The following is a 26,223-nucleotide window of genomic DNA, read 5'->3' as shown; positions in this document are numbered from 1 at the left end:
TCAATCACTGATACTAGCCATCACGGCGACGGGAGGCCTCCCAGTCGTCAGCTAGCCCATTTACTGTCTGGTTTCTGTTTATGGTAGAGTCAGGGACAGGCACCACACCTGCGTTCCCAGGGCATCAAAGGCTGACTGCCTTTCTCTTGCTCTTTGGGGGGGGGGGGAGAAAAACGAGATGGGGTTCGTGGAAAAACAAGATGGGGTTTGTGTCTGGCTACACTAATTCAAATTAAGTTAGTTCGAATTAGTGCTTTAGTGTAGACATACCCTGAGAGGCCACACGTTGGTGAAATGGCTCTGTAACAGGCAGTGATTTTGAAGGTGATGCCTATAAGGAATTGACTTGGGCATTTTGTTTCCCTTGTGTCCCGAATTGCTGTTGTTTTCCCAGGGATCCACTTGTTGCCAAGTCCACATATTTGCTTTGGAGCTTTACTTTGAAGCTGTCACTTTCCTTGGCTCCCATTCCTCTTGGCATAACACCTGCTTTGATGTATGATGTCACCACTTTTAGCATGCATGCTTTTTAATCCTTTTAATTCCTCTGATTGTTGGATTTCAAAAGACAAAGGCGAAAATACAGAACAAAGGCAGAAATGTGTGTGCAGTGAGCTTTCCTCCTCCAAAAGCCAAGGTTATTTTTGTGGCTCACAAAACTATTCTGACTCACTTAATCAGTTTTTCAAATGGACTGCATGCAATTGATGGAGGTGGTGTCTTAAATTAGGTTCAACAGCAAAGGTATACAGGGAGTTGGTTAGATTCTCACCTGGCACTAAGCTTCAAAAATGATTTGGTAAAAAGCACTCATTAAAAAGGGATACACTGCAAATCAAAGGAAGTTCTTGCTTTTATGGCTAGAAAGCTGGGATCTTTTTAATCCATCTATGACTGTAATCTGTCTAGGCAAGTAAACCCTCATGGTTGTTGCTTTGAAAACTGACTAGGGGCCCTGGCTAATCCAAATGTCAGGGCCATTCAGGACCCAATGTTCTTTTATCCCCTCCTCTTTTCCCATTCACCCCATCCTTCCTTACCTTTACGAAGTCTTCACCAGCAGGATTGTCAGGTCTCGGATGGGCTCTGGCTGGCTGATCAGTTTATATCATATGTGTTTGCCATTCCAGACATATAGGTCACTCTGGAGTGTCAAATCAAGGAAGTCAAGCATGGGGGGTGGGAACTGGGGCAGACTCCAAGCTTCATACTTTGTCTAGAGTGCAATCTTTAAAATACAGCCCTAGATGTGTGTGTGTGTGTGTGTGTGTGTATTAATGGACCTCAAATATTATAAAGCACACCCACATTATGCATGCTCTCCCTTATAGTTTATATTTCCAGCTGAAACCCTTCCCAAACATGCAGCCTTAAACTAGATAGTTGATACTTTCACCTCTCTGCATCAACTGGTTTTGCTTAGAAAATAAATCCGAGGAATTGACCCAACTGCAGAAGGCAAGATGACTTATTTGATCATATTTGTGTATATAATAATATAATATTTGGCATTAGTAGTTCTCAACATGCTTTACCAAGGCAGTTAGCATCATTATTTCTGTTTTACAGAGGGGGAAACTGAGGCATGGAGCAATGCTGCGGCTTGCCCAATCTCACCCAACATACCAGTGGCTGAGCAGAGAATAGAACTCCAGGAAATCTGAGTCCCCATTTAGTGCACTAGCCCTTGGGCAACACTTGACTTGTATATTGTGAGATTTCTGAATGGGATGTGGGTATAGTGTGTGCATCTCGGATGCTTTTCAGGCCTCATGTGTCTACTGCATGTTAGTGAGATGTGCTTTCCTCCTCTTCCATGTGGGATCACCTCACCGCTTGGTGTTCTGTGATAACGTCTCTAATCTCACTAGTCTCTAACTGTGATAGCGTCTCTAATCTCACTAGTCCGAGTGTAAAAGCAAAACAAATTGTCCTTCTTTAGTGTCCACTCTGCCCAATGCTTGTATAATGGAAGCTGTCGCTGCTGCATGCTACCTGTCCATTTAAGTGACTCCCACTGAAAGGGGCGCCTGCTCTGTTCCCAGTGCTCAGAAATGTTAACAGGCTCCTGTCTCGCCCAGCATGGAATGACTTGGCGCAGTTGAAAGCGGATTTGTAACATACTGTATGGCCTAAGGACTTGGGAAGGAGTAGGCTTCCCCAGTAGCCCATATTTGAGAGAAGATGAGGGGCAAAAATTGTTTTCTCATCCAAAAACTCCTGCTGATTTGCAAGATTCACTATCTGCGGCTAAGAATCTGAAGTGGAAACTCATTGAAACAATAACAGATTGATAATGAAATATTGATTGCCAGAATGTGACTTGAGTTGATTTTCACCCTTGTGCTCTTGCAGAACCCAGAGTGTCTGGGGGCTTGTTGATTGGCTGGTGGGGCTTCCACTGTAGCAGCATCGTGTGTTCCTATGCTTTTTAAAAATGACAGCAATTATTTTCGTACCATTTCGAATGTGTGAATGTTTCTAATTTTTGTCCCTGCCCCTGGGGCCTTTCTCTGTTATTATTATGAAAATAAGATGGAACACCATGAAAAGTCTTTCCACAAAGCAAGTGTTTTAATCAATAAATCAGTGAAGCAAGGCCAAAGGACTGTAGCTTAGGAGCAAGTCTGACAGCTCATTCACTTACCACCACCTCTCCTTCCTTCCACCACACACACTTACATCAGGGTAGATAATCAAAAGGAAGCTCCAAAATTCCATTAGGTGCAATTTGCTTTTTGTTCGTTTTCGGGGGGGGGGGGGGGGGGGGGAAGCAAGTGAAAGGTGCCCAGCTATGGAAACATAAAGTCATTTTATTTTGGCATTGAGAGCAGGGGATATTTGTGTTACCCTGTAACCTTTAAGCAGATTAATCTCTCAGTTTATCTGAAAAATTGGTTTATCACCTCACAAGGATATGCTTGAGTCTCAGTTAATACATAGAGCAAATATCGTCCTTATTCTTGGGTAGGAGCCACGTATGGGGATTCCTTTTGTTATTTGGCTATCCACACTGGATAGGACAGTTCTGACTGTGCCAGGCAATACCCTCCAGGGTAAAAATGGCTGGTGAAAATGTGCCTAGTACCTCAATCCATCAGCTTAGAGTTATTTAAAACCCTCTTGTCTACACCCTGCACAGAAAGAAACAGTCACGAAATATTGTAACCTCTGGACCTTTCCAGGAAGATATCTTCAGATCTTCCATTAGAGAGCCATGCTCAAGTCAGAGGGAAGGAATTGACTGACTGAGGAAAATAAGCAAAGAATACCCCATCTGGAACATTGCATTAAGAGCAGTAAATAAATAGACGTTGATGGTCTGAGAGGAAAATGTAAGTTCAGCTAACAAAGGAGTATTTATTTCTTGTCAGTCTAAGCCAGGAATGCTGTTCCCCTTCATTGTGAATGGAAGAGATGGTCGTGTCCTTTGTGATTTATAGTCAGCTCAGCATGCTTTCTGTTGGAAGAAGTAGAAATTATTTAGGTGAGAATGGGCAATGGAAAACCTGGCATTACAATCTGGAACTTCCTCCCCCCCCCATATTGAGGGGGTGGCTGCTCAGTGCTTCTTGGGGCTGGAATTTTAGTAGCCCTATGTGTGGCTGTCACACAAAGCCTTGTGGATAATTGTATGACAGGAAAGACAGCCGAAAATGGCTGAGAGGACCAACCAACACCATTGTGGATTATGCCATAATGATAGGGTTATACCCTCAAATTATTTCCCATGAACACAATATGTACATCCTAACCACTCACTCTTAGATTTTATTCCAGTATTGTTCTCTGGCTTCTTCCACTAAATGCTGAGACTCTCTGAGGGTATGTCATTCCACGAGGAGTAACGGTAGTTCGGACTAGGAAGCCTAGTCTGAACTACCCAGTTCGTGCCGCGTGTAGGCGCGCGGCACGGGGTGCGAACGAGCAGGGATTTAAAAATGGCGGCACCCAGTTTATGCAAATGAAGCCCGGGAAATTCAAATCCCGGGCTTCATTTGCAAGTGCGGTATGCCTACATTACCCTCCTAGTTCGATCTAGGAGGGTAGTGTAGACATACCCTGAGGCATTTTAGGATAATTCAGTTCACTCTCAGGAGAAGATCCAATCAATCCCTCCCTATAGCTGCCTGGCATCTCTGGCTCAATGGAAAGAGATAGAAAGTACCATCCTGGCTAATACTATGTTTGCAGAGCATGACTGCAAACTGGATGCAGACAGACTGAACTGAAATTCGTTGTCAACGTTTATCAAAACATTTACAGGATATTTTTTTTCCATTTTCAATCATAGAATCATAGATCTGGAAGGATATGTCTACACTAGCTCATTAATTCGAGCTAGGTAGGCAAATCAGGGAACCAGAGTTGCAAATGAAGCCCGGGATTTAAATATCCCAGGCTTTATTTGCATATTCCCATCCGGCCGCCATTTTTAAATCCCCCTTAGTCTGATTAGAACTGCCCGCAGCTACACGAACTGCCTCATTCCACGAGGCGTAACAGTTAATCCGAACTAAGAACTTAGTTCGGATTAATTTTAAACTGCCGCGTGTAGCCGCGGGCAGTTCGTTCGGACTAAGGGGGATTTAAAAATGACGGCCGTACGGGAACATGCAAATAAAGCCCAGGATATTTAAATCCCGGGCTTCATTTGCAACTCAGGTTCCCTGATTTGCCTACCTAGCTTGAATTAACGAGGTAGTGTAGACATACCCAAAGAGACCTCAGGAGGTCATCAAGTCCAGCCCCCTCCCCAAGGCAGGACCAATCCCAACTAAATCAATGGAACATGAACTAGGATCTTCTTACCTCCCACCTGCATTGAAGTATAAAGTGGACCAAAGGGTCAGTACTTTGACTCGTTAGTACAATTTAAGGGAATGTTTTCAGAAAATCTCAAACCAACCTCTGATTTTGTGCCTTCCCTATACCTGATTCTGTCTGCAAAAGCGGTAGGTATCTTTCGCCATATGCAAACTCCATATTAATAGTGGAAGTTATCAAATCTTGGTCCTTTTCTTCAAGGCACTCAATATGCTGGGCCCCTGATATCTGAAAGATTGCCTAAAGCTCATACTCTTATACAAAATGGGCACATGCCTGCCTGTTTACAGACATAATTTGACTAAGAGGATAATGTATGATTTTTGTTTATTGGTAGTGTAATAGGTAAATAACAAACCATATAAATAAAAGCACCTTTGATATGAATAAGAATCAATTAAAGGCATTAACAAGACATGTGGCCTAAAATGTGGCCTTGCCTGAAAATAAGGAATAAGGAAATTTTGCAAGTAATTTAATTAACTGCTTCAAAAATATTTCATTATAGGAGGGCAAACTTTTCTCAGAATCAGTTCTCTTTGGATAACTTCTGTTTCCCAGCAGTAGCCACAGGAATGGTGCTATCTTAAATGTACAATGAGAGGAGAATGACAAGGTGATGAAAAGGTTCAGATTTGTTCAGCTTTTGTGTCATTCATTCAAATCCAGCCTGGGTCAGTGGAGGGGATGAAACTGATTAAATGAAACTTTTTCATGGAAAAATGCAGATCTGGGTCAAACAAAATATTTCAAAAAATTATACTGAATGGGCTCATTTGTTTAATTTAAAAAAATGGAAATGCCATTGGGACATCGAAGTCACCTTTAAATTCTCCTCTGAGTGTTCAAATTGAACCAATGAAAGGAAACTGCATTTGCCTCTCAAACTCCTGATCTTTCCTCTTCCATTTTAACTTTGCTGAGGACTCCGAATAACATTACATTGAATGTTCATGTGGAAATGGAGAAAATAGCTACTGTCCAGTCCTGCAAAGCACTTGAACAGCATCTTGAACGTACCCTGTCCCCCTTCGTCCTTCAGTCAGACTCTAGGGGTATGTCTAGACTACAGGCTTTTGTCGACAGATACTGTCGACAAAGCCTCTGTTGAAAAGAGCGTCTAGACTACACCCAGTTCTGTTGACAAAGCAAGCTGCTTCTTCAACAAAGTCTAGATTCTCTCTTTTGAAAAAGCACATTGTGGATGCAATAGCGCCCTTTTTCAACATAACTGTCGAAAAAAGGCATTACTCCTCGTAGAATGAGGTTCACCGCCGTTAACAAAACTGCTGCGTTCTGTCAACTTACTGTCAACAGAACTCGGCGGTAGTGTAGACACACAGGTATAGTTTTGTCAACAAAAGTCCGCTTTTGTCTACAAAACCCTATAGTCTAGACACACCCTCGGAAATGAGAAACCATCACTTTTGTGGTCTCCAAAGGAGGCAGGCTTGCCTGGACACAATTTGTCATTTACTGCAGCTAAATGAGAGATCATGTCCTTCTGATAGCCATGCTGTGGTCCTGCTGCTGCAGGCCAGCTTCCCTCCTGCTTTTAACCCTCCACTACATCTGTCTGGCTGTAAGGAGCAGCAGAAAGGGTGTTGCAGTTTATACCTAGGGATGCCCAGAGAGTAACCGTCCCGCAGGAAAAGCTCCAACATCCAGTGAGGTGAATAAAGTCATAGGAGAGAATCAGGCTGGTGTGAGGATGAGGCTGGCTGTCCAGGCATTCCTAAGCTCTAACATCACTGTGACACTAACTTCACCGTACTGTGTGTGTTATCTGTAAAAGGGTGAGACACTCACCACTCCCTCTGAGGGATGACTGTGAGGCTGTTTGTTTGGCACTGCTCTGGGACTGAGCCTGATTGGGCCAGAGTTTTGAGAGAGCTGCAACACATCCGAGCATCTTAGAGGGGGTAAAGGGGCCATAATTTGGCCACAAATGTAAGCTAAATTCCCCAGGGTGTCACTGGTCATTTAGCTTACATTTGTGGCCAAATTATGGTCCCCTTGCCCCCTCTAAGATGCTCAGATGTGTTGCAGCTGTCTCAAAACTCTGGCCCAATCAGCCTCAGCCAGAAGAGAGAGGGTATGTATGACTGGAAGAGAGAGGGTGTGTCTGACTGGACCTCTACTAAGTCTATCCTCCACTGATGTAGGGGGCATTAAAGACTTTGTACCAATGATGCAATGTAGAGCAGCCCAGCCACAGCTCCTAGTAACATCTGGTCCTCAGAATCAAGGTGCTATAACTAACTTCCAGACATTCTCCCCCTCATTTCTGTGCTGAGGAACCAGTATCACACTGGCTACCAGCCTATAAGGAAAAACACCTCCAACAGGCACTGTGGTGGGTGCAAGCCACAAACTACCCCCCTCCCAGAGTCGTTCGTCTCTCTACTACTTGCTGACCAGGGCCCAAGGCAGGGTGGGGAACCTAAGGCCCAGGGGCTGGATGTAACCCCTGGCTTGCCTGGATCTGGCCCCCAAGGCTTGGAGCTCCCTACCCCCCCAACAATGGAGAGCCTGCACTGGCGTTTCAGTCCTCACCTTCCTCCCACCATCAACTCACTGTGGGGCTGCAGCAGACAAAATATACCAGCCACCCCTCCCCCCCCCCCCACAGGCTCTGGTGTGTGAGGGGAATATGGGGAGTGTATTTCTCCTCATTCATGGGCCACATCAGTGAAGGTTTATTTGATTCTTTTGCTTCTCATTTGAGTGCAGCTCCTGACTGATTTTTCTGTGGGTCAGCAGCCCCTGACCCAAAATAGGTTTTCCACCCTGGCCTAAGGAGTGCTGTCTGGAAATGCAAAATAAATGAATACATTAAGAGAATGACCATTAGTCAAAAGGAGGCAGTATGGAGTTTCTGAATCTCTCTCTCTCCAGAAAAAAATTAAAAAACAGTGGTAGCCCATTGTGTCCATGAAAGCTCATGATACCATCTACGTTTTTTGTTAGTCTCTAAGGTGCTGTGGGAGTATTTACTGTTTTAAGTTTTTTCAGTTACAGAGTAACATGGCTACTCCTCTGAAACTCTCTCTCTCTCTCTCTCTCTCTCTCTCTCTCTCCAGAGTTACTAGAACCTGGAAAATTGAACTAGGATGGAGGAGGGGAGAGGGAGAGGAGCAGGAGGAGGAGCATGAGGGGAAAGTCATGGAAATGAATGAAGAGGAAAACTACTGAAAAGCAGCTGCTTTTTGTAGACTTTTACCCATCAGCTTTGACATAAGTGCCATATTTCAGCTGTAAAATATAATTAGAGCACTGAGTCAGAAAGGAGCTGTCCGTCGAGCAGCAGAGTGTGTTCTCAGCCAAAGAGAGGGATGTGAAATTCATGCAAATAGGACCCAGCTTCTGAGCTCCCTGTTTAGGAAGCTGAGTGTGACACAATCAGCAGAAAGTGTTTGCACCAGACTGACAGTTTCACATGCTCTTCTGAATCAGCTTTCACCTCCCAGCTCTGCATTAAGTTGAGCAAGCAGCTTCCCTCCATCAACTTTGGCTCCCAAAACTCTACTTACAATGGCTAAGTGTTCCACTGGGTTGCTTCTCGTCTCTGATAGGGTAAAACTAAGGCCAACCCAGACAGATTTGGATGTGATTGCATACTGAAGCCTGGCCTAAGTTCCAGGATGGGGGAGAGCAGCTTTTCCAGCTGAATGGTGTCATTTCTTTGATGTAAGTCTGGTTTTTACTCTACAGTCTGTCATTCTATCAATTATCTCAGCTCAGTCTATGGTCCTAAGGATGGTCTCCAAACCAGGTTAATGTAAAGGTTTTAATTTGGAAACAATCTTCCTCATTTCATTTTCTTTGTGGATTAAATGCAAAAGAAAGGCATCAGATTGACATATTCTCTCCATATCCCCAGTGTATAGGTGCAACATAGACAGAGGACACCATTTCATCTAGCAGGGACCCCCACTTCAGAATTGAGCACAGAGCTGAGCAGTGTTCCCTCTAATTTTTCTATTCATGTGCAGATGTGCACCACCAGTAGAAATACATGCTGCCAGCTGTGGGCACTATACTAATCAGCTGGGTGTCATTTGAATCTCTCCTGGGTGGCCACCCAAGTGCTCAGCTAATGGGGCATGCTGAAGCTGTGTCTTCATGGACCCTTCAGATACTTGCTGTCTCTCACTAGAGTGCCAAGAAGTACCACTAAATGCAAAGGGAGACCTGTTAGCTAGGAACAGGGCTGATCCCTATTCAGTCACTTCACATAGGGTACTACCCAGCTGTCGTATTATAAGAACTTAGAATCATTACAGACCTGGGCTCAATTTGAACTGGTGACTTATAGGTGAAGATTGCTCTGGGTATGTCTACACTACAAAGTTATTTCGAAATAACAGCAGTTATTCGGCGTGCCCATGTGGCCAAGTGCTGTGGTGTCCTGAGTGTGGGCACTCAGGGCACTCCAAGACAGGATTGCTTTGCTGTCCCTCATCGAAATAGACAAACAAGGGAAGAACCCTAAGAACTGTCTGTCTGGGGTGGGGGTAGGGTCCCTTTAAGCCTGGAGCTCAGTTAGCCTCAGGCAGCAGCCCCACACATTAAGTCCTAACCTGATGCCCTGCTGGCACTTGTTCCGGCCAGCCTTAACTTCAGTTCAGGGTCCACTCAGTGTGGACGCGCTATTTCGAAATAGCAAAACGCTATTTCGAAATGGTTTTTGTGTATAGATGCATTATTTCAAATTAGCTTAATTTGGATTAACTATTTTGAATTAAGTTAATTCGAAATAGTGCTGTAGTGTAGACATACCCTCTGTTCCCATGAGCTACCACCTCTTTCAATAAGAGCTGTGTTTGAGTGACTTAAATACACAGGATCATTTTGCCCAACTCTGGGAGAAAATGCTGCCATATTCATACCATCAGTAATATGCTAACTAATGGTTAAAGCCTTGAACAGGTGAAGTCTGGTACAAGTGCTAAGTACTAGTGTTATTTCTGCTCCCTTTGTCCGGAACCAAACATGCTAACGCTTCACCTCACTGCATCTAAGAGCAGGAAATACAAATGTGCCTTGTCATCTTGTATCTTCTTGAGCCATGCATTGAGTCATCCAAGGGCGGTACTGAAAGAACGTGATCGACTCAATGTTGAAACACAAACAAAAGCATACAATGAGCTGTTGTCTATGAAATCTTTTTCTTCCGGTATCTGAGCCATTGGGTGATATCCATGTGCTGTGTTGGTGGCAGTTGCATGTTTACTACTGCGTTGGTCCTGGAAGCTCCCATGGGATCCATTCACCAGGAGGTAACTCACTAAATGCACGGAACACAGCTGAATGCCCCAGGCATAATGTAATACGATATTGATTTCCAAGGAACAGCAGCAGCACCAGTGAAAAACATGAACAATCGGCACAGAATGGGCGAAATTGCACTGCCTACATGTTCCCTACAACAAACATTTTCTCTGGGGAAATTCTTAATTCCAGTGAAAAACGTGGATTCAATAAATATTTGACATTCAAGCAATGGCCAGCTGTAAAGAGGAGATAAATCCAGCTCTTGGAGCAGGGAGTATTCCCTGCTCCATGGACATACTGGTCGAGCTGTTTTCCCCCAAGGAATCCAATGATCCTTTTGTTCCTCAAGAAGACAAGTAATTGTGTAGTAAATGCAAATGTCATCATTGCAGAAATCCAGCTTGAAGCCGTGGCTCTTGCAAAGGCATTCAGTTCATTAAAGGCAGGTGATTCAGAGCTCTGCATGCTGAACCTCACCCCACATTGTAAGGGCCTTCTGTCTAGCACAGGGATGAGTAAATACTGGCCTGCGGGCCAGATCAGTCTGCCAAGGTTAGCCCCTGGCTGGCCCCACTCTGCCATATTTATCTGTACCTCTGCAGCTATGGGGAAACACAGCTCCCATTGGCTGTGTATCGCCATTCCCAGCCAATGGGAGATGCAGAGGGTGCAGGTAAATATAGCAGCAGTGGCCCACCGGGACTAACTCTGGTGAACTGCTACTATTTTATTGCTCACCTTTGGGCTAGCAGGATGTGTGGCTTATTCTGATAGCTGTGGAAATGTGGAAGGGTGAGAGAAAGAGTGAGAACCCCTTCTCCTGTAAGATTGTTTAGGTTGTTAGGATCAAATGGAATAGGCACCTACTCATTTCCAGAGGAGATATGGCCAGATTTTGGCTGCAGTGCATTGGTCAGATAGTGTAGTGAGGTTCACTACTCCGCTGGCTGTTCCTGTTCCATTAGAGAGGGCTCTGAACTCACTCATGAAATGTCATGGAAGAAAACAGACCAGAGGTCCTAATTCCACTCTTCCAGAGGACTAGGCTTAGAAAGAGACTAGGCATGCTAATGGAGTGGGAGGGGAGGTTTGAAGACTCACCGATAAATCCATCCACCCCTCAGTCAATGCAGGCGTTAGGAGCTAATATGCAAAAGCCGTTTGGCAAAAGAAGTCACAAGACCAGAAACCCTTCCTGTCTCATTCATAGGCTAATCACCTCATAAAAAAGAAAACCTCCAGTAAGTCTAAGATTCTAGTCTGAACATTCAAGTGAAGTCCCTTTTCCAAGAAACAGCAGACCATTAAATTGTCCCTCTATGAAAGGAGAGCATGCAGCCAGAAATGAGAGGAGAACCACGTGGTGGCAGGCATGGCTGGAGTGTAACCTGAGATAGGGTTAATTTTTCAATGAGTCTGAGGATATGTCTACACAGCAAAGAACCAGCAGCTGGCCCATGGCAGCCATCTTGCGCTTGCAGGACTCAGGCTGTGGAGCTGTTTCAATGCTGTGTAGATGTTCAGGTTTAGATGGAGCCTGGCCTCTAGGACCCTATACAGTGGGAATGTCCCAGAGCTCCGACTCCAGACCAAGCCTGGAAGCCTGCACACCAATGAAACAACCTTGTAGCCTGAGCCGGAGGGGCAAGCCTAAGGTCTGTCTTTGGTGCATTGGCCTACCCTAAGAGACTCATAAGCCATGTCTCTTTGGACTTTGCTTACAATTGTGGCTTCTGGTGCCTGTTTCCACAATATTTTTCACATGCAATAGAGGCTTTCTCACAAAGTCTTTCATCATTCACGGATCAGCAACTTTTTGAGAAGGGGCAGTCTGCTTGCAGCAAGGTGAGCTCCTGGGTATCTAAACAGTGAAGACTTTCTTACTGGGGCTATGTCTAGACAACACTGATCTATCAGAAAAAGGTACGCAAATTGCACTCTGCAATTTGAGTATCTTTTTCCGATAGTTTTCTCAGAAGTGGCTTTTCCAAAATGTGGCCCATTTACATTGGGCCAAATTTCGGAAAAGCCTCCTCTTTCGGAAGAGGGCGTAGTATAGACATAGCCCAAGAGCGTGATCTTATCGGGTGCAGAGCCCCTGGAAGCTGCAGGCTCTGCATTTTCAGGAGTTGAGCAATCAACACTTTGCAGGACTGGCTGCTTAGGCAAAGCTCACATTGAGTTAGGTGGTGCAGGATCAGATCTTTAGCCTCAAAGTTCTTGGGCCAGAGACCAAGTTTTCTTCCTAGGAAGATTTTTCTCCTTAACTCTGATGACTGCTAAGCAGGAATCTATCATTCTCACCAAGCCCCTCTTCCCCTGCAGGGTGGGCAGGCAGGCACATCCTCTTCCTTTAGACCAGTGTTTCTCAAAGCAGTCCCATTGGCTGCAAACAGTGAACCAGAGCCAATGGGAGCCGGCAAATAAACAAACCACAGTGGCCCGTTAGCAGGTGTCTCAGAGTGGACCACTTTGAGAAACATGCTTTAAACAGTAAAGGGCGGGGGAAGATCTCTAAGGGTACATCTACACTACAGTGCTATTTCGAAATATCTAATTAGATATTTTGAAATAACGTGTATACACACAAAATGCCTTTCGAAATAGCAGCTGGTGTGGCTGTGAATAAACAAGAGAAGTGGTCAGTTATCCCTGGGGAAACAGTGGGTGAAGCCCAGCCCCGCTCTGCAAGGTGAGGATGACCATTCCCTGCACCATCAGAGCTGATGTGCTCGCACAGAGGCCATGTTTGGAATGACCTGCTATCCCCGGGAGTGGGAGCTGCCCCGAGACCACACCCATGCCCCTGTGCTGTATATAGTGTGTGTGTGGCAGGGAGAGATGTCCCCTACCTCTGTGTAGAGTGGCCTTGTGGAGAGAGGGCGTCCTGCTGTGTCCCACCTCGAAGTCAGGAGAATGTCATGCCTCTTCACACACACATGTGGCTAACAGGGTAAGGCCCCTGTGTGGCAGCCAGCTGGGGCCACATGCCCAGGGGTGGCATGGCACATGCTCGCACATGCACAGGTTGCTGCGTGATCCGTGGACAGCAAGGCCCACACGCGCAGTCCCTGGTTTCTGTCCCTCTCCCCCCTGCATAAGGGGACAGTGATGGCACTTACCTGTTGTTGCCTCCCCGACCTCGGATGACACTGGCGACAGGTCCGTTGGGGCAGCTCAGGGGTTCTGGCTGCTCAGCATGCTCCACCTGGTCTGCTGTGGCTCCTGGCTCTCTTCCTTCTCGATGCCCTAGTCAGGTCCCTCTGCCCCAGGGCTGTCGACCACCTGGGGAGCACGGACCGTCCCTCCCCGCAATGATGCAGTCCAGGGTGTTGAAATCGGGGCAGCTTGGTGTGCGTGCCCCTGGTTGGTACCTGCCCCCTGTGGCCCTGACATATGCCTGCCGAAGCTCTTTTATTTTCATCTGCACTGCTCCTGGGTGTGGATGTGGCCTTTGCTGGCCATGCTGGCAGCTATCCTGCCATAGACCGATGCATTTCTCCATCTAGTGCGGAGATCATGGACATTGGGGGCATCCTTCCTAACCTGAATGAGATCCATGATCTCTGCCCTGGACCAAGAAGGCGCCTGCCTTTTCCAGCCCCTGGCAGGCTCCTGGGAGCTGGGGAACTGGTCCTGGGGACCAGTGGAGGGCTGGCTGCCAGTAGCTTGCTGGCTCATGTTGGGACCACTGGGTCAGGGGCTGTGAATACTGTCTTGGGCTGGCAGGCTTGGAGTTGGCACAGGCACTGTGGCCAGACTCTACCCTTTTAAGGGCTCTGGGGAGAGGAGGAGGGAGAGGAGTTTTCTTGGTTGAGGCCACAGTGGCCAGCAGGGCACCCTGGGAAGGGCTGTAGGCTCCCTATTTCAAAATAAGCATCTACACAGCACTTATTTGGAAATAGCAATTTCAAAATTGGCACTATTCCTCATGGAATGAGGTTTATCAATTTCAAAATAAGCCTTCTGCTATTTCGAATTAATTTCAAAATAGCGGTCGGCTTGTGTAGATGCTAGTAAAGTTATTTCGAAATAATGGCTGTTATTTTGAAGTAACTTTGATGTGTAGACATACCCTAAGGAAAGACCCTGATCCAGGAAGTAACCTTGCACTTGGGAAGGAGGCAGCCACATGGCAAGTGGAACAGCAGGGAAGCTGAATGCAGAGGAGAGCACCGAGCAAAGCTGCAACAGGGCGAAGGGGAGGGGTGGGCGGTGACACACATGTGGAACAAGGTGTGACCATTGGGCATTGCAGCCTGGTTCAGGTCTGGGAAGGGTTTGAGGGGAAGCAACACAGACGAAACAGAGAGCCAGTGCAAGAGATTCAATGAGACACACCAGTATCCGATCCCAACTTGGAAACCTAGCTGCGATTTGCCTCTAGCAGATACTGGAATGGAGAGGCACCAGAGGAGCCCTGACCTCTAGGAAACTGCCTCCCCTGGGCCAAGACTGGGACAGTTTTTTTATGATGAATTACAGCTATTCCAGCCTTCCCCTTTCTGCCACCCCTAGTGAAATAGCTTCTAGTTGATCCCCATGTCTGTGCCCTTGTGAGGACCCACTAGGCTTGTGCCTAGACAGCCTAGCATCTGACATGGCTTCACTTGACTCCAAGCTGCAGTACGTCTGACATGCTACTGGTTCCTTAGATGTTTGCTGTGCTGGATCAGCAGTAGCAGTCATAATTGTGTTGCAGTGTCTTCTTCAGTTGAACATACCCCTGCTTTAAAGAAGCATTACAGAATTCTATAGCCGCAGACACAAACACCTCCGTAATGCTTTTGTAAGTGGTTGTGTTTTGACACAGTTCTTGGAGAATAATTTCATACTTATTTGTAAGCAAGTCAGGGTTATTTTGCCCAGGAAAATTTAGGGGTCAGGAGGTAACATTTATGGTATCAAAAATATTCAAGTAGGCATAGAGTACACAGATTCTGAGGTTATCCACAGTCATGCAGTAGGAGCCCCATTGAAATCAGTGGGAGTTTTACCATTGAATAGTGTGGGCGCAGGACCACCAAAGATTTAAATCCCACATGCTCTCTCACATTGCCTAGCATCACCTACCAGCTTGCCCAATTTGTAGTATTTCGTGGCAGCTCCACATCAGCCAGCAAGCAGGTGGGAAGAGGCCCAAACTTCTGTTCTGCTTCATATATATTTCCTCTTGAAATTTTTTTTTGTGGTTCCCAGCACTGTTCAGGATTCAGCAGCTGCTCCTGCTCTGGTGGGAGAAGGGGGCCTGCTATTCAACTTTTCCTTTAGCTCTCCATATTTGGCTCAGTTGGGTTGCCAGCATGGGTGATAGATGTAAAAATACGCTTCTTGGGGAGGATCTCTTTTTTTTTATTGACTGTTGCCATGTGCAGTCGCTCACGTTCCTGGCTGGTTATCTACACAATGATTGTATTTTTTTAGTACCAATATAACATAACTTATTTGCATATTTGTCAGCAGTACAGAACCCCAGCCAGTCAAGGGCTTAGTAGTACCATAGCAACATACACTGAGTGATGCTTACACCTCTTTCATCCCTTCCCCCAAATCTTTGGACCTATAGAATATGTCTTTCTGTGAAAGGAAAGGGTTGGGAACCCAGAAGGATGCTGCAGCCAACCCTGCTTTGGACTATGATCTCATCAGATCTCCTAAATTAAGCATAGTGGAACTCCATCAGTGTTTTGATAGGAGCTCTCTAAGGGAAACCTACGTTTTGTTACTGATTCAGTGACCTCAAAGGAGCTGCAATGATTTGTGCCAGGTGTGGCTCTGACCCTCTTTTGTTGAATGCCTATGGGTATGTCTACACTACCACCCTAGTTCGAACTAGGGTGGTTAATGTAGGCATCCGAAGTTGCAAATGAAGCCCGGGATTTAAATATCCCGGGCCTCATTTGCATCTTGCCGGGCACCGCCATTTTTAAATGTCCGTTAGTGCAGACTCCGTGCCTGCGGCTACACGCGGCACTGAGTAGGTAGTTCGGATTAGGCTCTCCATTCCGAACTACCGTTACTCCTCGTGGAACGAGGTGTACCGGTAGTTCGGAATAGAGAGCCTAATCTGAACTACCTACTCCGTGCCGCGTGTAGCCGCGGGCATGGAGTCTGCACTAACGGGCATTTAAAAATGGCGGCGCCCGGCAAGATGCAAATGAAGCCCGGGATATTTAAATCCCGGGCTTCATTTGCAACTTTGGAAGCCTACATTAACCACCCTAGTTCGAACTAGGGTGGTAGTGTAGACATACCCTATGAGCCCAAATGCTTCCTCTGTTACATAGATTTACAAAAAGCAAGGAGTACTCTATTTCATATAACACACACTCCTGTAACAAATATATCATGTGCTTTCATGGTAAAACCCACTGTATCTGATGAGGTGGAGAAGCTATAGGAAGAGGGGAGGTAAGGAAAGAAGCAAGTGAGATCACCCATGTGTGGAATTTAGGTGCTCGATGAAATCTGAGCTGCGTCTGGAAGCTGAGATGATTGAGCCAGCATTTAAAGCTGGTGTCAGTGGTTTTTTGGGTTTTTTTAAATTGCATTTACTAATTGATTGAAATAGATTTATAAAGTGACTGAGAAGAAAATCTTGGCTTCATCAACAAGAGCTTATTTCAACTAACTAAGAACAGGGGGGGAACGGAAAACTGTTGTCAGAATAAATGAAAACATTGCCAGATCTTCACTAAGGGCCCAAATCTGTGGGTGCTGTCAGCTGCTGCTAACTTTGGTACGAATACAGAGAGTGCCTAGCACCTCTCACGAGCAGAATAATACCCCACAAGATCAGGCCTATAATTACCTGCAGTGCTAGACTGACCCCTGCAAAGTCAATGGGGGTGCATCTCTATAGTCGCATTATTTCAGAATAACAGCCGTGATCTCACTTTTTTCTTTCACCTCTTCATATATCTTCTCCAATGCATCAGATGAAGTGGGTTTTACCTACGAAAGCTCATGATACAGGAGTGTCTGTTATATGAAATAGGTTTACAAATAAATTCAACATAATGGATGGCTCATTCCAACTTCTGTAAAGCTCGTTCCACGAGGACTAACACCTATTCTGAAGTAGCTATTTCAAAATGGCTGTAGTGTGGATGCTCCACTGCTCCTATTTTGAAATAGCTCCTCCCCAGGCCATACAAAGTTATTACTCCCTAGTGTATCCTGGGATTCTAAATCGAGGTAGTGTGTGCACATTAGGGGAGCCTGCCTCAGACTAATTTGAAGGCTTCCTTGTAGTGTAGCCATGCAATTTCGAAATAAGCTATTTCTTCCAGAATAGCTTATTCCGAAGTAAGTGTGTGGTGTGGACATACCTGGGGAGTTTTGGCATTAGCTGCAATATTTTTCATTGGACTGGGTCTGTTTCACCTGAACCTTCATTGGGAAGGGTTCTCACGTGCAGGATGGAATTTCTGGGCATAAGAAGAACAAGAAAGAGCCCCCGAGCAGATAAGACAACATCCTGGTGGTTGAATCACTCACAGAGGCTCTGATAGGCTTCGGTTCAAAGCACTGTTTTCCTTGATCAAATCAGTGATTTGAATCAGGGTGTCCCCCATCCCAGGTGAATCTGCAATAGCCAGGCTTTCTGAAGTCAGTCTATTTCTCTTGAGCATAAGAACTACCATGCACAACTGTAGTCCACAGTTCAGTTATGTGTAGAAAAGTCCTTGTTTTACTGTCTATTAATTTCTCTGGTTTTTGTATCATGGGGAAGAGAAATAATCCTTCATTATTCACTTTTTCCAATGCTATTCATGATTTTCTAGACTACCATTATATCTCTCGTCAATAATTTCTTTTCTAAGATAAACAGTCCTAATCTTTTTAGTTTCTCCTCCTATGGATGCCATTCCATACTCTTATCATCTTTGTTTTCCTTCTTTGAATGTCTTCCACTCTTTTTTAAAAAATGGGGTATCCAGAACTCGATCCATTATTGAAGTTGTGGATTCATCATGGATTTATACGTGGCATTATAATACTCGAGGATCCCAGCTATTCAGGATCCTAAGATGGGAGGAGTTTCTAGCACTTTAGAGGATAGGATTATAATTCAGAATAATCTAGACAAATTAGAAAAAATATGTCTGAGGTAAATAGGATGAAATTCAATAAGGACAAATGCAAAGTACTCTACTTAAAAAGAGTACTTTGAAGAAACCGTCAATTGCACACATACAAATTGGGAAATGACTATGTATCTAAGGCTACATCTAGACTGCATCCCTCTGTCAACAGAGGGATGCAAATCAAGCACATCGAAATTGCTAATGAAGCAGGGATTTAAATATCCCATGCTTCATTAGCATAAAGATGGCTACCACTTTTTTCGAAACGGAGCTTTTTCGAAAAAAAAAACAGTCTAGACATGGATCTGTCGAAAATAAACCTTTTTTCGACAGATCCTGTATTCCTCAAAAATGAGGTTTACAGGATATGTTGAAAAAGGGTTTATTTTTAACAGAGCTGCGTCTAGACTGCCATTTTTTCGAGAAAAACAAAAAACAAAAAACTTCAATTTGGAAAAAAAAGCAGCAGCCATGTTTATGCTAATGAAGTTCCGGATATTTAAATCCCTGTTTCATTAGCAATTTCAATGTGCCTAATCTACATCTCTCTGTTGACAGAGGGGTGTAGTCTAGACATACCCTGAAAGTCATAGTGTACCACAAAATAAATATGAGTCAACAGTGAGATATTGGGAAACAAAAAGATCATTCTGGGATGCATTGGCAGGAGTATTGTATGCAAGACAGAAGAAGTAATTTTCCGTTCTAGAAAGTACTGCCTCAACCAAAGTAATGTGTCTAGTTCTGGGTACCACATTTCAGGAAAGACGTGGACAAATTAGAGACAGTCCAGAATTCTAATAGACTGGTAAGGCATGACTTCTCTTTACAAAAACTATGTTGACTCTTCTCCAACAAATTGTATTTATGCATCTGTTCATTCTATTTCTTAATATTGTTTCTGCCAATTTGCCCTGTTACTGAAATTTCATTTACCAGCCTGTAATTGCCAAGATTAAAAAATCTTTATTACATTAGCTACATTCCAGTCACCTGATACAGAGGCCTATATCAGCAATAGGTTATATGCTCGCTTACTCTCTGTCTTTTTTTCTTCTCAAATCATTTTTTCAGAAAGTACAAGTTTCATCCTGCTGCAAAAAGAGAAAAATTCTGAAATCTTGAAAATTTTCACAGAATTCCCACCCAGCTGTAACCATGATTTTCTTCTGAAGCCTATATCCTTATCACAGAATCATAAAATAGTAGAATCCTAGAACTGGAAGGAGCCTTGAGAGTTCATTAATCCAATCCCCTGCTATCATGACCCCTCTCAGTCTTCTCTTTTCTAAACTAATCAAGCTCAGTTCTTTCAGTCTTCTCTCATAGGTCATGTTTTCTAGACCTTTAATCATTTTTGTTGTTCTTCTCTAGACCTTCTCCAATTTCTCCACATGTTTCTTGAAATGTGGTGCCCAGAACTGGACACAATACTCCAAATGGGGCCTAATCAGTGCAAAGTAGAGTGGAAGAATGACTTCTTGTGTCTTGCTCATAACCCTACTATTAATGCATCCTAGAATCATGTCTGCTTTTTTGGCAGTATTCCTTCTTAGACAATCATTTCCCATTCTGTATATGTGAAACTGATTGTTCCTTCCTAAGTGGAGTACTTTGCATTTGTCCTTATTAAACTTCATGCTGTTTACCTCAGACAATTTCTCTAGTTTGTCCAGATAATTTTAAGTTATGACCATATCCTCCAAAACACTTGCAACCCCTCCCAGCTTAGTATCATCTGCAAACTTAAGAAACGTACTGTCTATGCCAATATCTAAATCGTTGATGAAGATATCGAGCAGAACTGGTCCCAAAACAGACCCCTGTGGAACTCCATTTGTTATGCCCTTACAGCATGATTGTAAACTGTTAAGAACTACTCTCTGAGACCAGTTATCCAGCTGGTTATGCACCCACCTTATAGTATCCCCATCCAGGATGTATTTCCCTAGTTTATTGATAAGAAGGTCATGCAAGACCATGTCAAATGCCTTACTAAAGTCTAGGTATACCACGTCCTCCGCTTCTCCCTTATTCACAAGACTTGATATCCTTATCCATGGGCCCAACAACTCATCTCAACAATTAGACTCTGCGCAGTTTTGATCAGTATATCCATCTTCTTGCTTGTTTTGGCATGTCTCACTTTTGGGAGTTGCAGATGCCACTGCTCCTGATCATTTCAGTTTCTCATTTCCTCTCTGGCCCCTAAGTGGGACACTATTGCATAGCAAGAATGCTGTGGAATGGCTATGGCACTGTACACCAACAATGACTCTCTTTTACGGATTTCCTGTATCTTCATGTTGGAGGTGCTCTCACTAGTAAGAAGATATTTCTGCCTCCTTTAAGATTGCATCTCTTGAGCACAGGAAGTTAGGTCTGACCAAGTGGAACATGAATAAGCTCCACTCAATGTACAAATGACTTTAAACACGTCAAATTTCCTGCAGCAAATGTATCATTTGCTGTGTAATGGCATCCCTGACATTAAATTGGCAAGAGATGAAGGACCTGCTGAGGAACTTTCCATTTTCATTTTAATCAAGAAATTAGTAAATGGATATTAGAGCTAAGAAAGAAGTACAATTTCTTCTCTGTGAATATTTATTCTAATGTTTAGACAAATTTTCTTCTCCCTGCTTTTGCGTTTTCCTTTTCCACAGGCAGTTGTGTGAATGGGTTTTATTGGCAAGAAAGATCATGGAGAGCTAATTTCAGAGTCACCTAAATGATTATGCGTAGAAACCACATTTTACATTTGGATTCATGATTACTTGATGGAGTGGATCTGTGTGTAATATTTTGTATGAATGCTGTGTGTGCCTCAGTTTCTCCTATGTGCTGAATGGTTAACTAGGTGGTGAGAAAAGGTTAAGAACCCTTAAAGGCTATGTCTACACTTCACAGTTATTTTGGAATAAGCTATTCCAGAATAGTTATTCCGAAATAGCTTATTTCAAAATAGCATGTCTACACTACAGGGAAACCTCAAAATTAATCCGAAGCAGGCTTCTCTAATGTAGACGTGCTATCTCGATTTAGAGCCCTGGAGGAATAACTTAGAATGGCCCTGGTGAGGGGCTATTTCGAAATAGCAGAAGTGGAACGTCTACACACACCTTATTTCGAAATAGCTATTTTGGAATAGGAATTATTCTGCATAGAATGAGATTTACAGAAGTTGGAATAAGCTGTCTGTTATTTCAAAATAATTTTGAAATGATGGAATTGCTGTGTAGACACTTGCGTAGTTATTTTGGAATAATGGCGGTTATTCCAAAATAACTTTGCTGTGTAGACATACCCATAGAGAGCCAGATATATAGGTATTACTGAGGCAAATCTGTCTGGGGTCTGGGCCCCACGTCAATGGAGAATCCAAGAGTATTTCATCCAATTCTGGGGCCCTCATTACAGAAAGAATGGATGCATTGGAGAAAGTCCAGCAGAGAGCAATGAAAATGATTAAGGGGCTGGAGCACATGACTTACAAGGAGAGGCTGAGGGACTTGGGCTTATCTAGTCTACAGAAGAAAGACGGGGGATTTGACAGTAACCTTTAACTTCCTGAAGAGGGGTTCCAAAGAGGATGGAGAGAGGCTGTTCTTAGTGGTGACAGATGACAGAATGAGGAGCAATGTTTTCAGTTTTTCCTAATATCCAACCTAAACCTCCCCTACTGCAACTTATTTTACTAGTAGGGTGGTGAAGCACTGGAATGGGTTACCTAGAGAGGTGATGGAATCTCCAAACACAGCCACTCAGTCTCTGGATGAGAATAGAGGTCTCCAGCATCCCAGTCTGTTTTGCCAGCCCCTTGCTGCCTATCTCTATGAGGGTATGTCTACACTACCACCCTAGTTCGAACTAGGGTGGTTAATGTAGGCAACCAAAGTTGCAAATGAAGCCCGGGATTTAAATATTCTCCTTGTGGAACGAGGTGTACCGGTAGTTCGGATTAGAGAGCCTAATCCGAACTACCTACTCCGTGCCGCGTGTAGCTGTGGGCACGGAGTCCGAACTACCAGGGCTTTAAAAATGGCGGCGCCTGGCAAGATGCAAATGAAGCCCGGGATATTTAAATCCCGGGCTTCATTTGCAACTTCGATTGCCTACATTAACCACCCTAGTTTGAACTAGGGTAGTAGTGTAGACATACCCTGAATGTGTTCTCTTTGGGGATATGTGGAGAGCAGGAAAAGAAGCTAAACTTGCTGAATACATTATCTGCTCAGCCCTAATGAATAATAAAAGTATCTATCTATATTCTTGTGCCTCACTCATCACCATGTATCTGAATCCCTGTGTAGCTGGTTGGAGAATAACCTTTTCCCTATCACCCCTATGCAAATCAGTCTCCCCCAGTAAATCTCCTCTCATTTTGTGAGATCCAGTTGGTTAAAATTTCTTCTCTAACCCAGCTCCTCCTCCAACTCATTCTGCAAGGGAAATAGAATCATACAATCATTGATCGGGAAGGAACCTTGTGAGGTCATCAAGTCAAGTCCCCCGCACTCATTGCAGGACCAAGCACCATCTAGACCAACCCTCCCATGTTCAATTTAAGTCCATTGCTGCTTGTTCTATCATCAGATGTTGAGGAGAATAAATGTTCTCCCTCTCCCTTGTAACAGCCTTGAAAGAATGCTCTCTTTCAGTGTCTGCACTTGTGCTGCTAGCTCTCCATAGCCATGTTCTTTGTGCTCTCTCGATATCTCCAGTGGCAGGGGAGCTAACAGCCAGTGTGGGTCTCAGGGCAAGGTGTGGAGACCGACTCCACACTCCCAGAAAAGGCAGAGCCGTGAGCAGAAGGGGCGTGCTCTGAGGTAGCCAGTATTCCATGCCATCTGGAGCTTGGACTGCTCCTCCCGCCAGCCCTCAGAGCCATACTCAGAGCTCCAGCAGCGATTTAAAGGGCTCAGGTTTCCGGCCGCCATCACTGCCACAGTAGCAGCGGTGGTGGGTGGGAGCCCCTGACACCTTTAAATCACTGGGCCCTGAGGCATCTTTAAATCACTGGGCCCTTTGCCCTCCCCCATTGGCAGGCCTGTTCACTTCCTGTAACACCAGCCTCCGTCCAGACTTCACAGATTTTCCTTCCTCTCTGAGGATTCAACAACAAAATAAATCTCTCCTTACAACACAGATTTGCTCTGGTTGAAACTCGGGCCATCCACATTCTGCCCTCCTCCTGATGGGAGAAAGGAAGGGTGGGGGTTGAGGGGAGAGGATGCTGAGCACCTGTGATTTTATCAATCAGCCTGTGTTTGTACTTTGCTGCTTCAAATCCAATCACTGTTACCTGATTTGTTCCCCCCCCCCCCCCCGACGCAAGTGGTAAACACTTGGCTGGCACGAAGTGGTTGACATAACAAAGCAGCATCAGCAGTCTCCTCTTCAGTGCGGTGATGAGGCTTCACTGCCGTATTGTCACTTCGTTATTTTATTTTCATTATTAGGGTGGAAATTGATTGCCATGATTGAGCAGGAAGCCACATCCTCTGCTACCTACAGCCCTCCTTGCTGCCCCGCATCCCACTTCATTTCTCTTTTGTATATAAACGCCCAACTGGAACTCACTGGAAACAGTTTATGAAGTTGTACCGTTGTCCTTTGGGGGGTGTTAGGGTTGGTTTGGCTGGTTGGGGTTTGGTCATCGTTTTCAGGTGGTTGGTGTCAGCTCTAACCTGCAAGAGCACATTGCAGGCTGTGTATGCCCAGCTGTACTCCTTGCACTTGTTTTCATTGGGATACACATGATCTTTAATAACTGAGTTAGCCCACATGACTTGAATTTGCAGCCAGTGTAGAAAGGGACAGATTGGATTCAGCATCCTTTCAATGGGTCATGATTAAACGCTGCTAGCACTTGTGTGTGCATGCGTGCGTGTGTGTGTGCAGGCCTGCTGACAGGGGGGCAAAAGGGGCAGTTGCCTCAGGGCCAAGTGATTTGAAAGAGCCCAGGGCTCCTGGCCACCACCACTGCTACTGCAACAGTGGCAGCAGCCAAAGCCTGAGGCCCTTTACATTGCAGCTGGAGTGCAGCATAGTGCATCCTGGGTAACTCTGAGGCTACGTCTGCACTGCAGCTTTTTGACGGCAGAGAGTATGCTGTACACCTCCTTTTTTGAGGCATAAGGATCTTGCGCAAAAGGGTTTTTTTGCGCAAAACAGATCCATCTACACTGCTTGTTTTTTCACAAAGAGCTCTTGCACAAAAGGCATTGGCAGAGAATATGCAAATGATAGCATGACAAATGCTAATGAGAGCTTCATTAGCATACTCTCTGCCAACACATACCTGCAGTGTAGACGGAGCTTGAGGGCTGTGTGGGGACAGGTGTGGTGCACCCCAGGCAGCACTGAGGGATAGCTGCCCCTACATTTTGGGTGCATTCTCCTCCTTTTCCACTTTCCTCAGGTGTAGAAACTCCCACTGATTCAATTTTTTAAATTTAACAGGGAACAGCAAGAGGTAAGACCTAGGCATATCATATGTGTTAAAGGGGTATTGGATGGTCATCTCACAGGGAAGTGTGGAGCAAGAGAAATCTCAAGGAAACTGTTCTATGGGAAGCCTTTTGAAAGAGTGAGGAAAGGAAGGATCAGATTTTTCAATTTGAGAATTAAAAATGGGGCCTGGGGAATTGAATCCGCCACTCTGCATGCACTTTGCTGATTGCCGACAATCTCGGGCTGGGATATGAAAATATGGATGGTGAATGAATCTTGATAATTCCCAACTCACCTAATCATATTATCTCATCATCTGGATGAGAATTGACAAGTGAAAGGTAGAGCAGTAACTGACTCACATTCTGCAGGCCTGTGCTTTTTTCACCATGACTTGTCCTCATTTGCAGCTCTGTGGAGCTGGTGATGGGAATAGCCCTGAAGCTGCTATGCCTAGCAGGCAATGCAACCTAGTGAAAAGAACACTCAACGGGGCACCTGGGTTTTATTCCTAGCTTTTGTACTAACTAGCTGTGTGAGCCCGAGAAAGTCATTTCATAGGAGCGTTGAATGTAGGACTAGAAGAGACATCCTTGGACACTCAGGCCAGCCCTCTACTATTACAGGCAAGCTCATCATATAATCCCATTTGTAAAATTATCAAATTCCTTGGAAAACTTCCGTTCTTTGTGCCTCAGTTGCCCATTTGAAAAACAGAAATAATAAACCTTCCTTTCACCCACTCATTGTGCCTCATGCTTATTTCAATTGCAAACTCTGTAGAGGAGTCTTTTTTGCTTGCTATGTGTTTACACAGTGCAAGGGGGGTGGTTTCCATTCTCAGCTGGCATTTCTTGGCATTACTGTAATATAGTTAATAACAACGGTCCAGAACTTTGCTGCTCAGGGCTGTCCGTCTGGCATCTTTCTCCAGCACTAAAATTCCTTTTAACATTAAAATTATATATGTAAAAATGGGTAAAATCTGAGGCCTAAATTATCTGTTTGATGGGCAGATAGACTGGATGATTTACTATGTCTTTTCCATTCTAGTTTCTATGACACAGTGTTCTCTCTGAACTAACAGGTTGAGGCAGGTGTTTTGTACTCCCTTGGGGTGAGACATAGTGAGCATTCAGTATGCTGTATGACTACAGCCTGCAGCACTGGGATGTATACATATGCTATGGCAACCACAAGTGGCAAATTGGTAATGATACATGTTGCACCTACCATGTGATATTGACACTACACATGTGTTCTGTGGAGCTGAGGTGCTGTGATGACTGGTGCCTGATTAAAGAAACAAACCCTTCACTAGCTAGGAAGAACACATAGTCCAGGACCATACAGTGTCCATTAATGACTTTCTCAATGGGAAAACACAGGAAACAAATCTGGGTCTTACCTTCAGAGCATCACTCCTAGCTGCAGTAAACTTAGCTGGGCACAGAAGACTCTCTAAACATTAGATTCTCTGAAACAGACTTAGCTTTAAAATCTTCGATAAAGAGTGAATTTTTCATCTAGTGCGTCATGTTGGGGTAAATCTTACTCATTCTTTTTAACAAAA

This window comes from Pelodiscus sinensis, chromosome 14 (genome assembly GCF_052426305.1).
Source record: "Pelodiscus sinensis isolate ZL-2025 chromosome 14, ASM5242630v1, whole genome shotgun sequence".
Taxonomy (NCBI): domain Eukaryota; kingdom Metazoa; phylum Chordata; order Testudines; family Trionychidae; genus Pelodiscus; species Pelodiscus sinensis.
Note: the sequence above shows the minus strand (reverse complement) of the source record.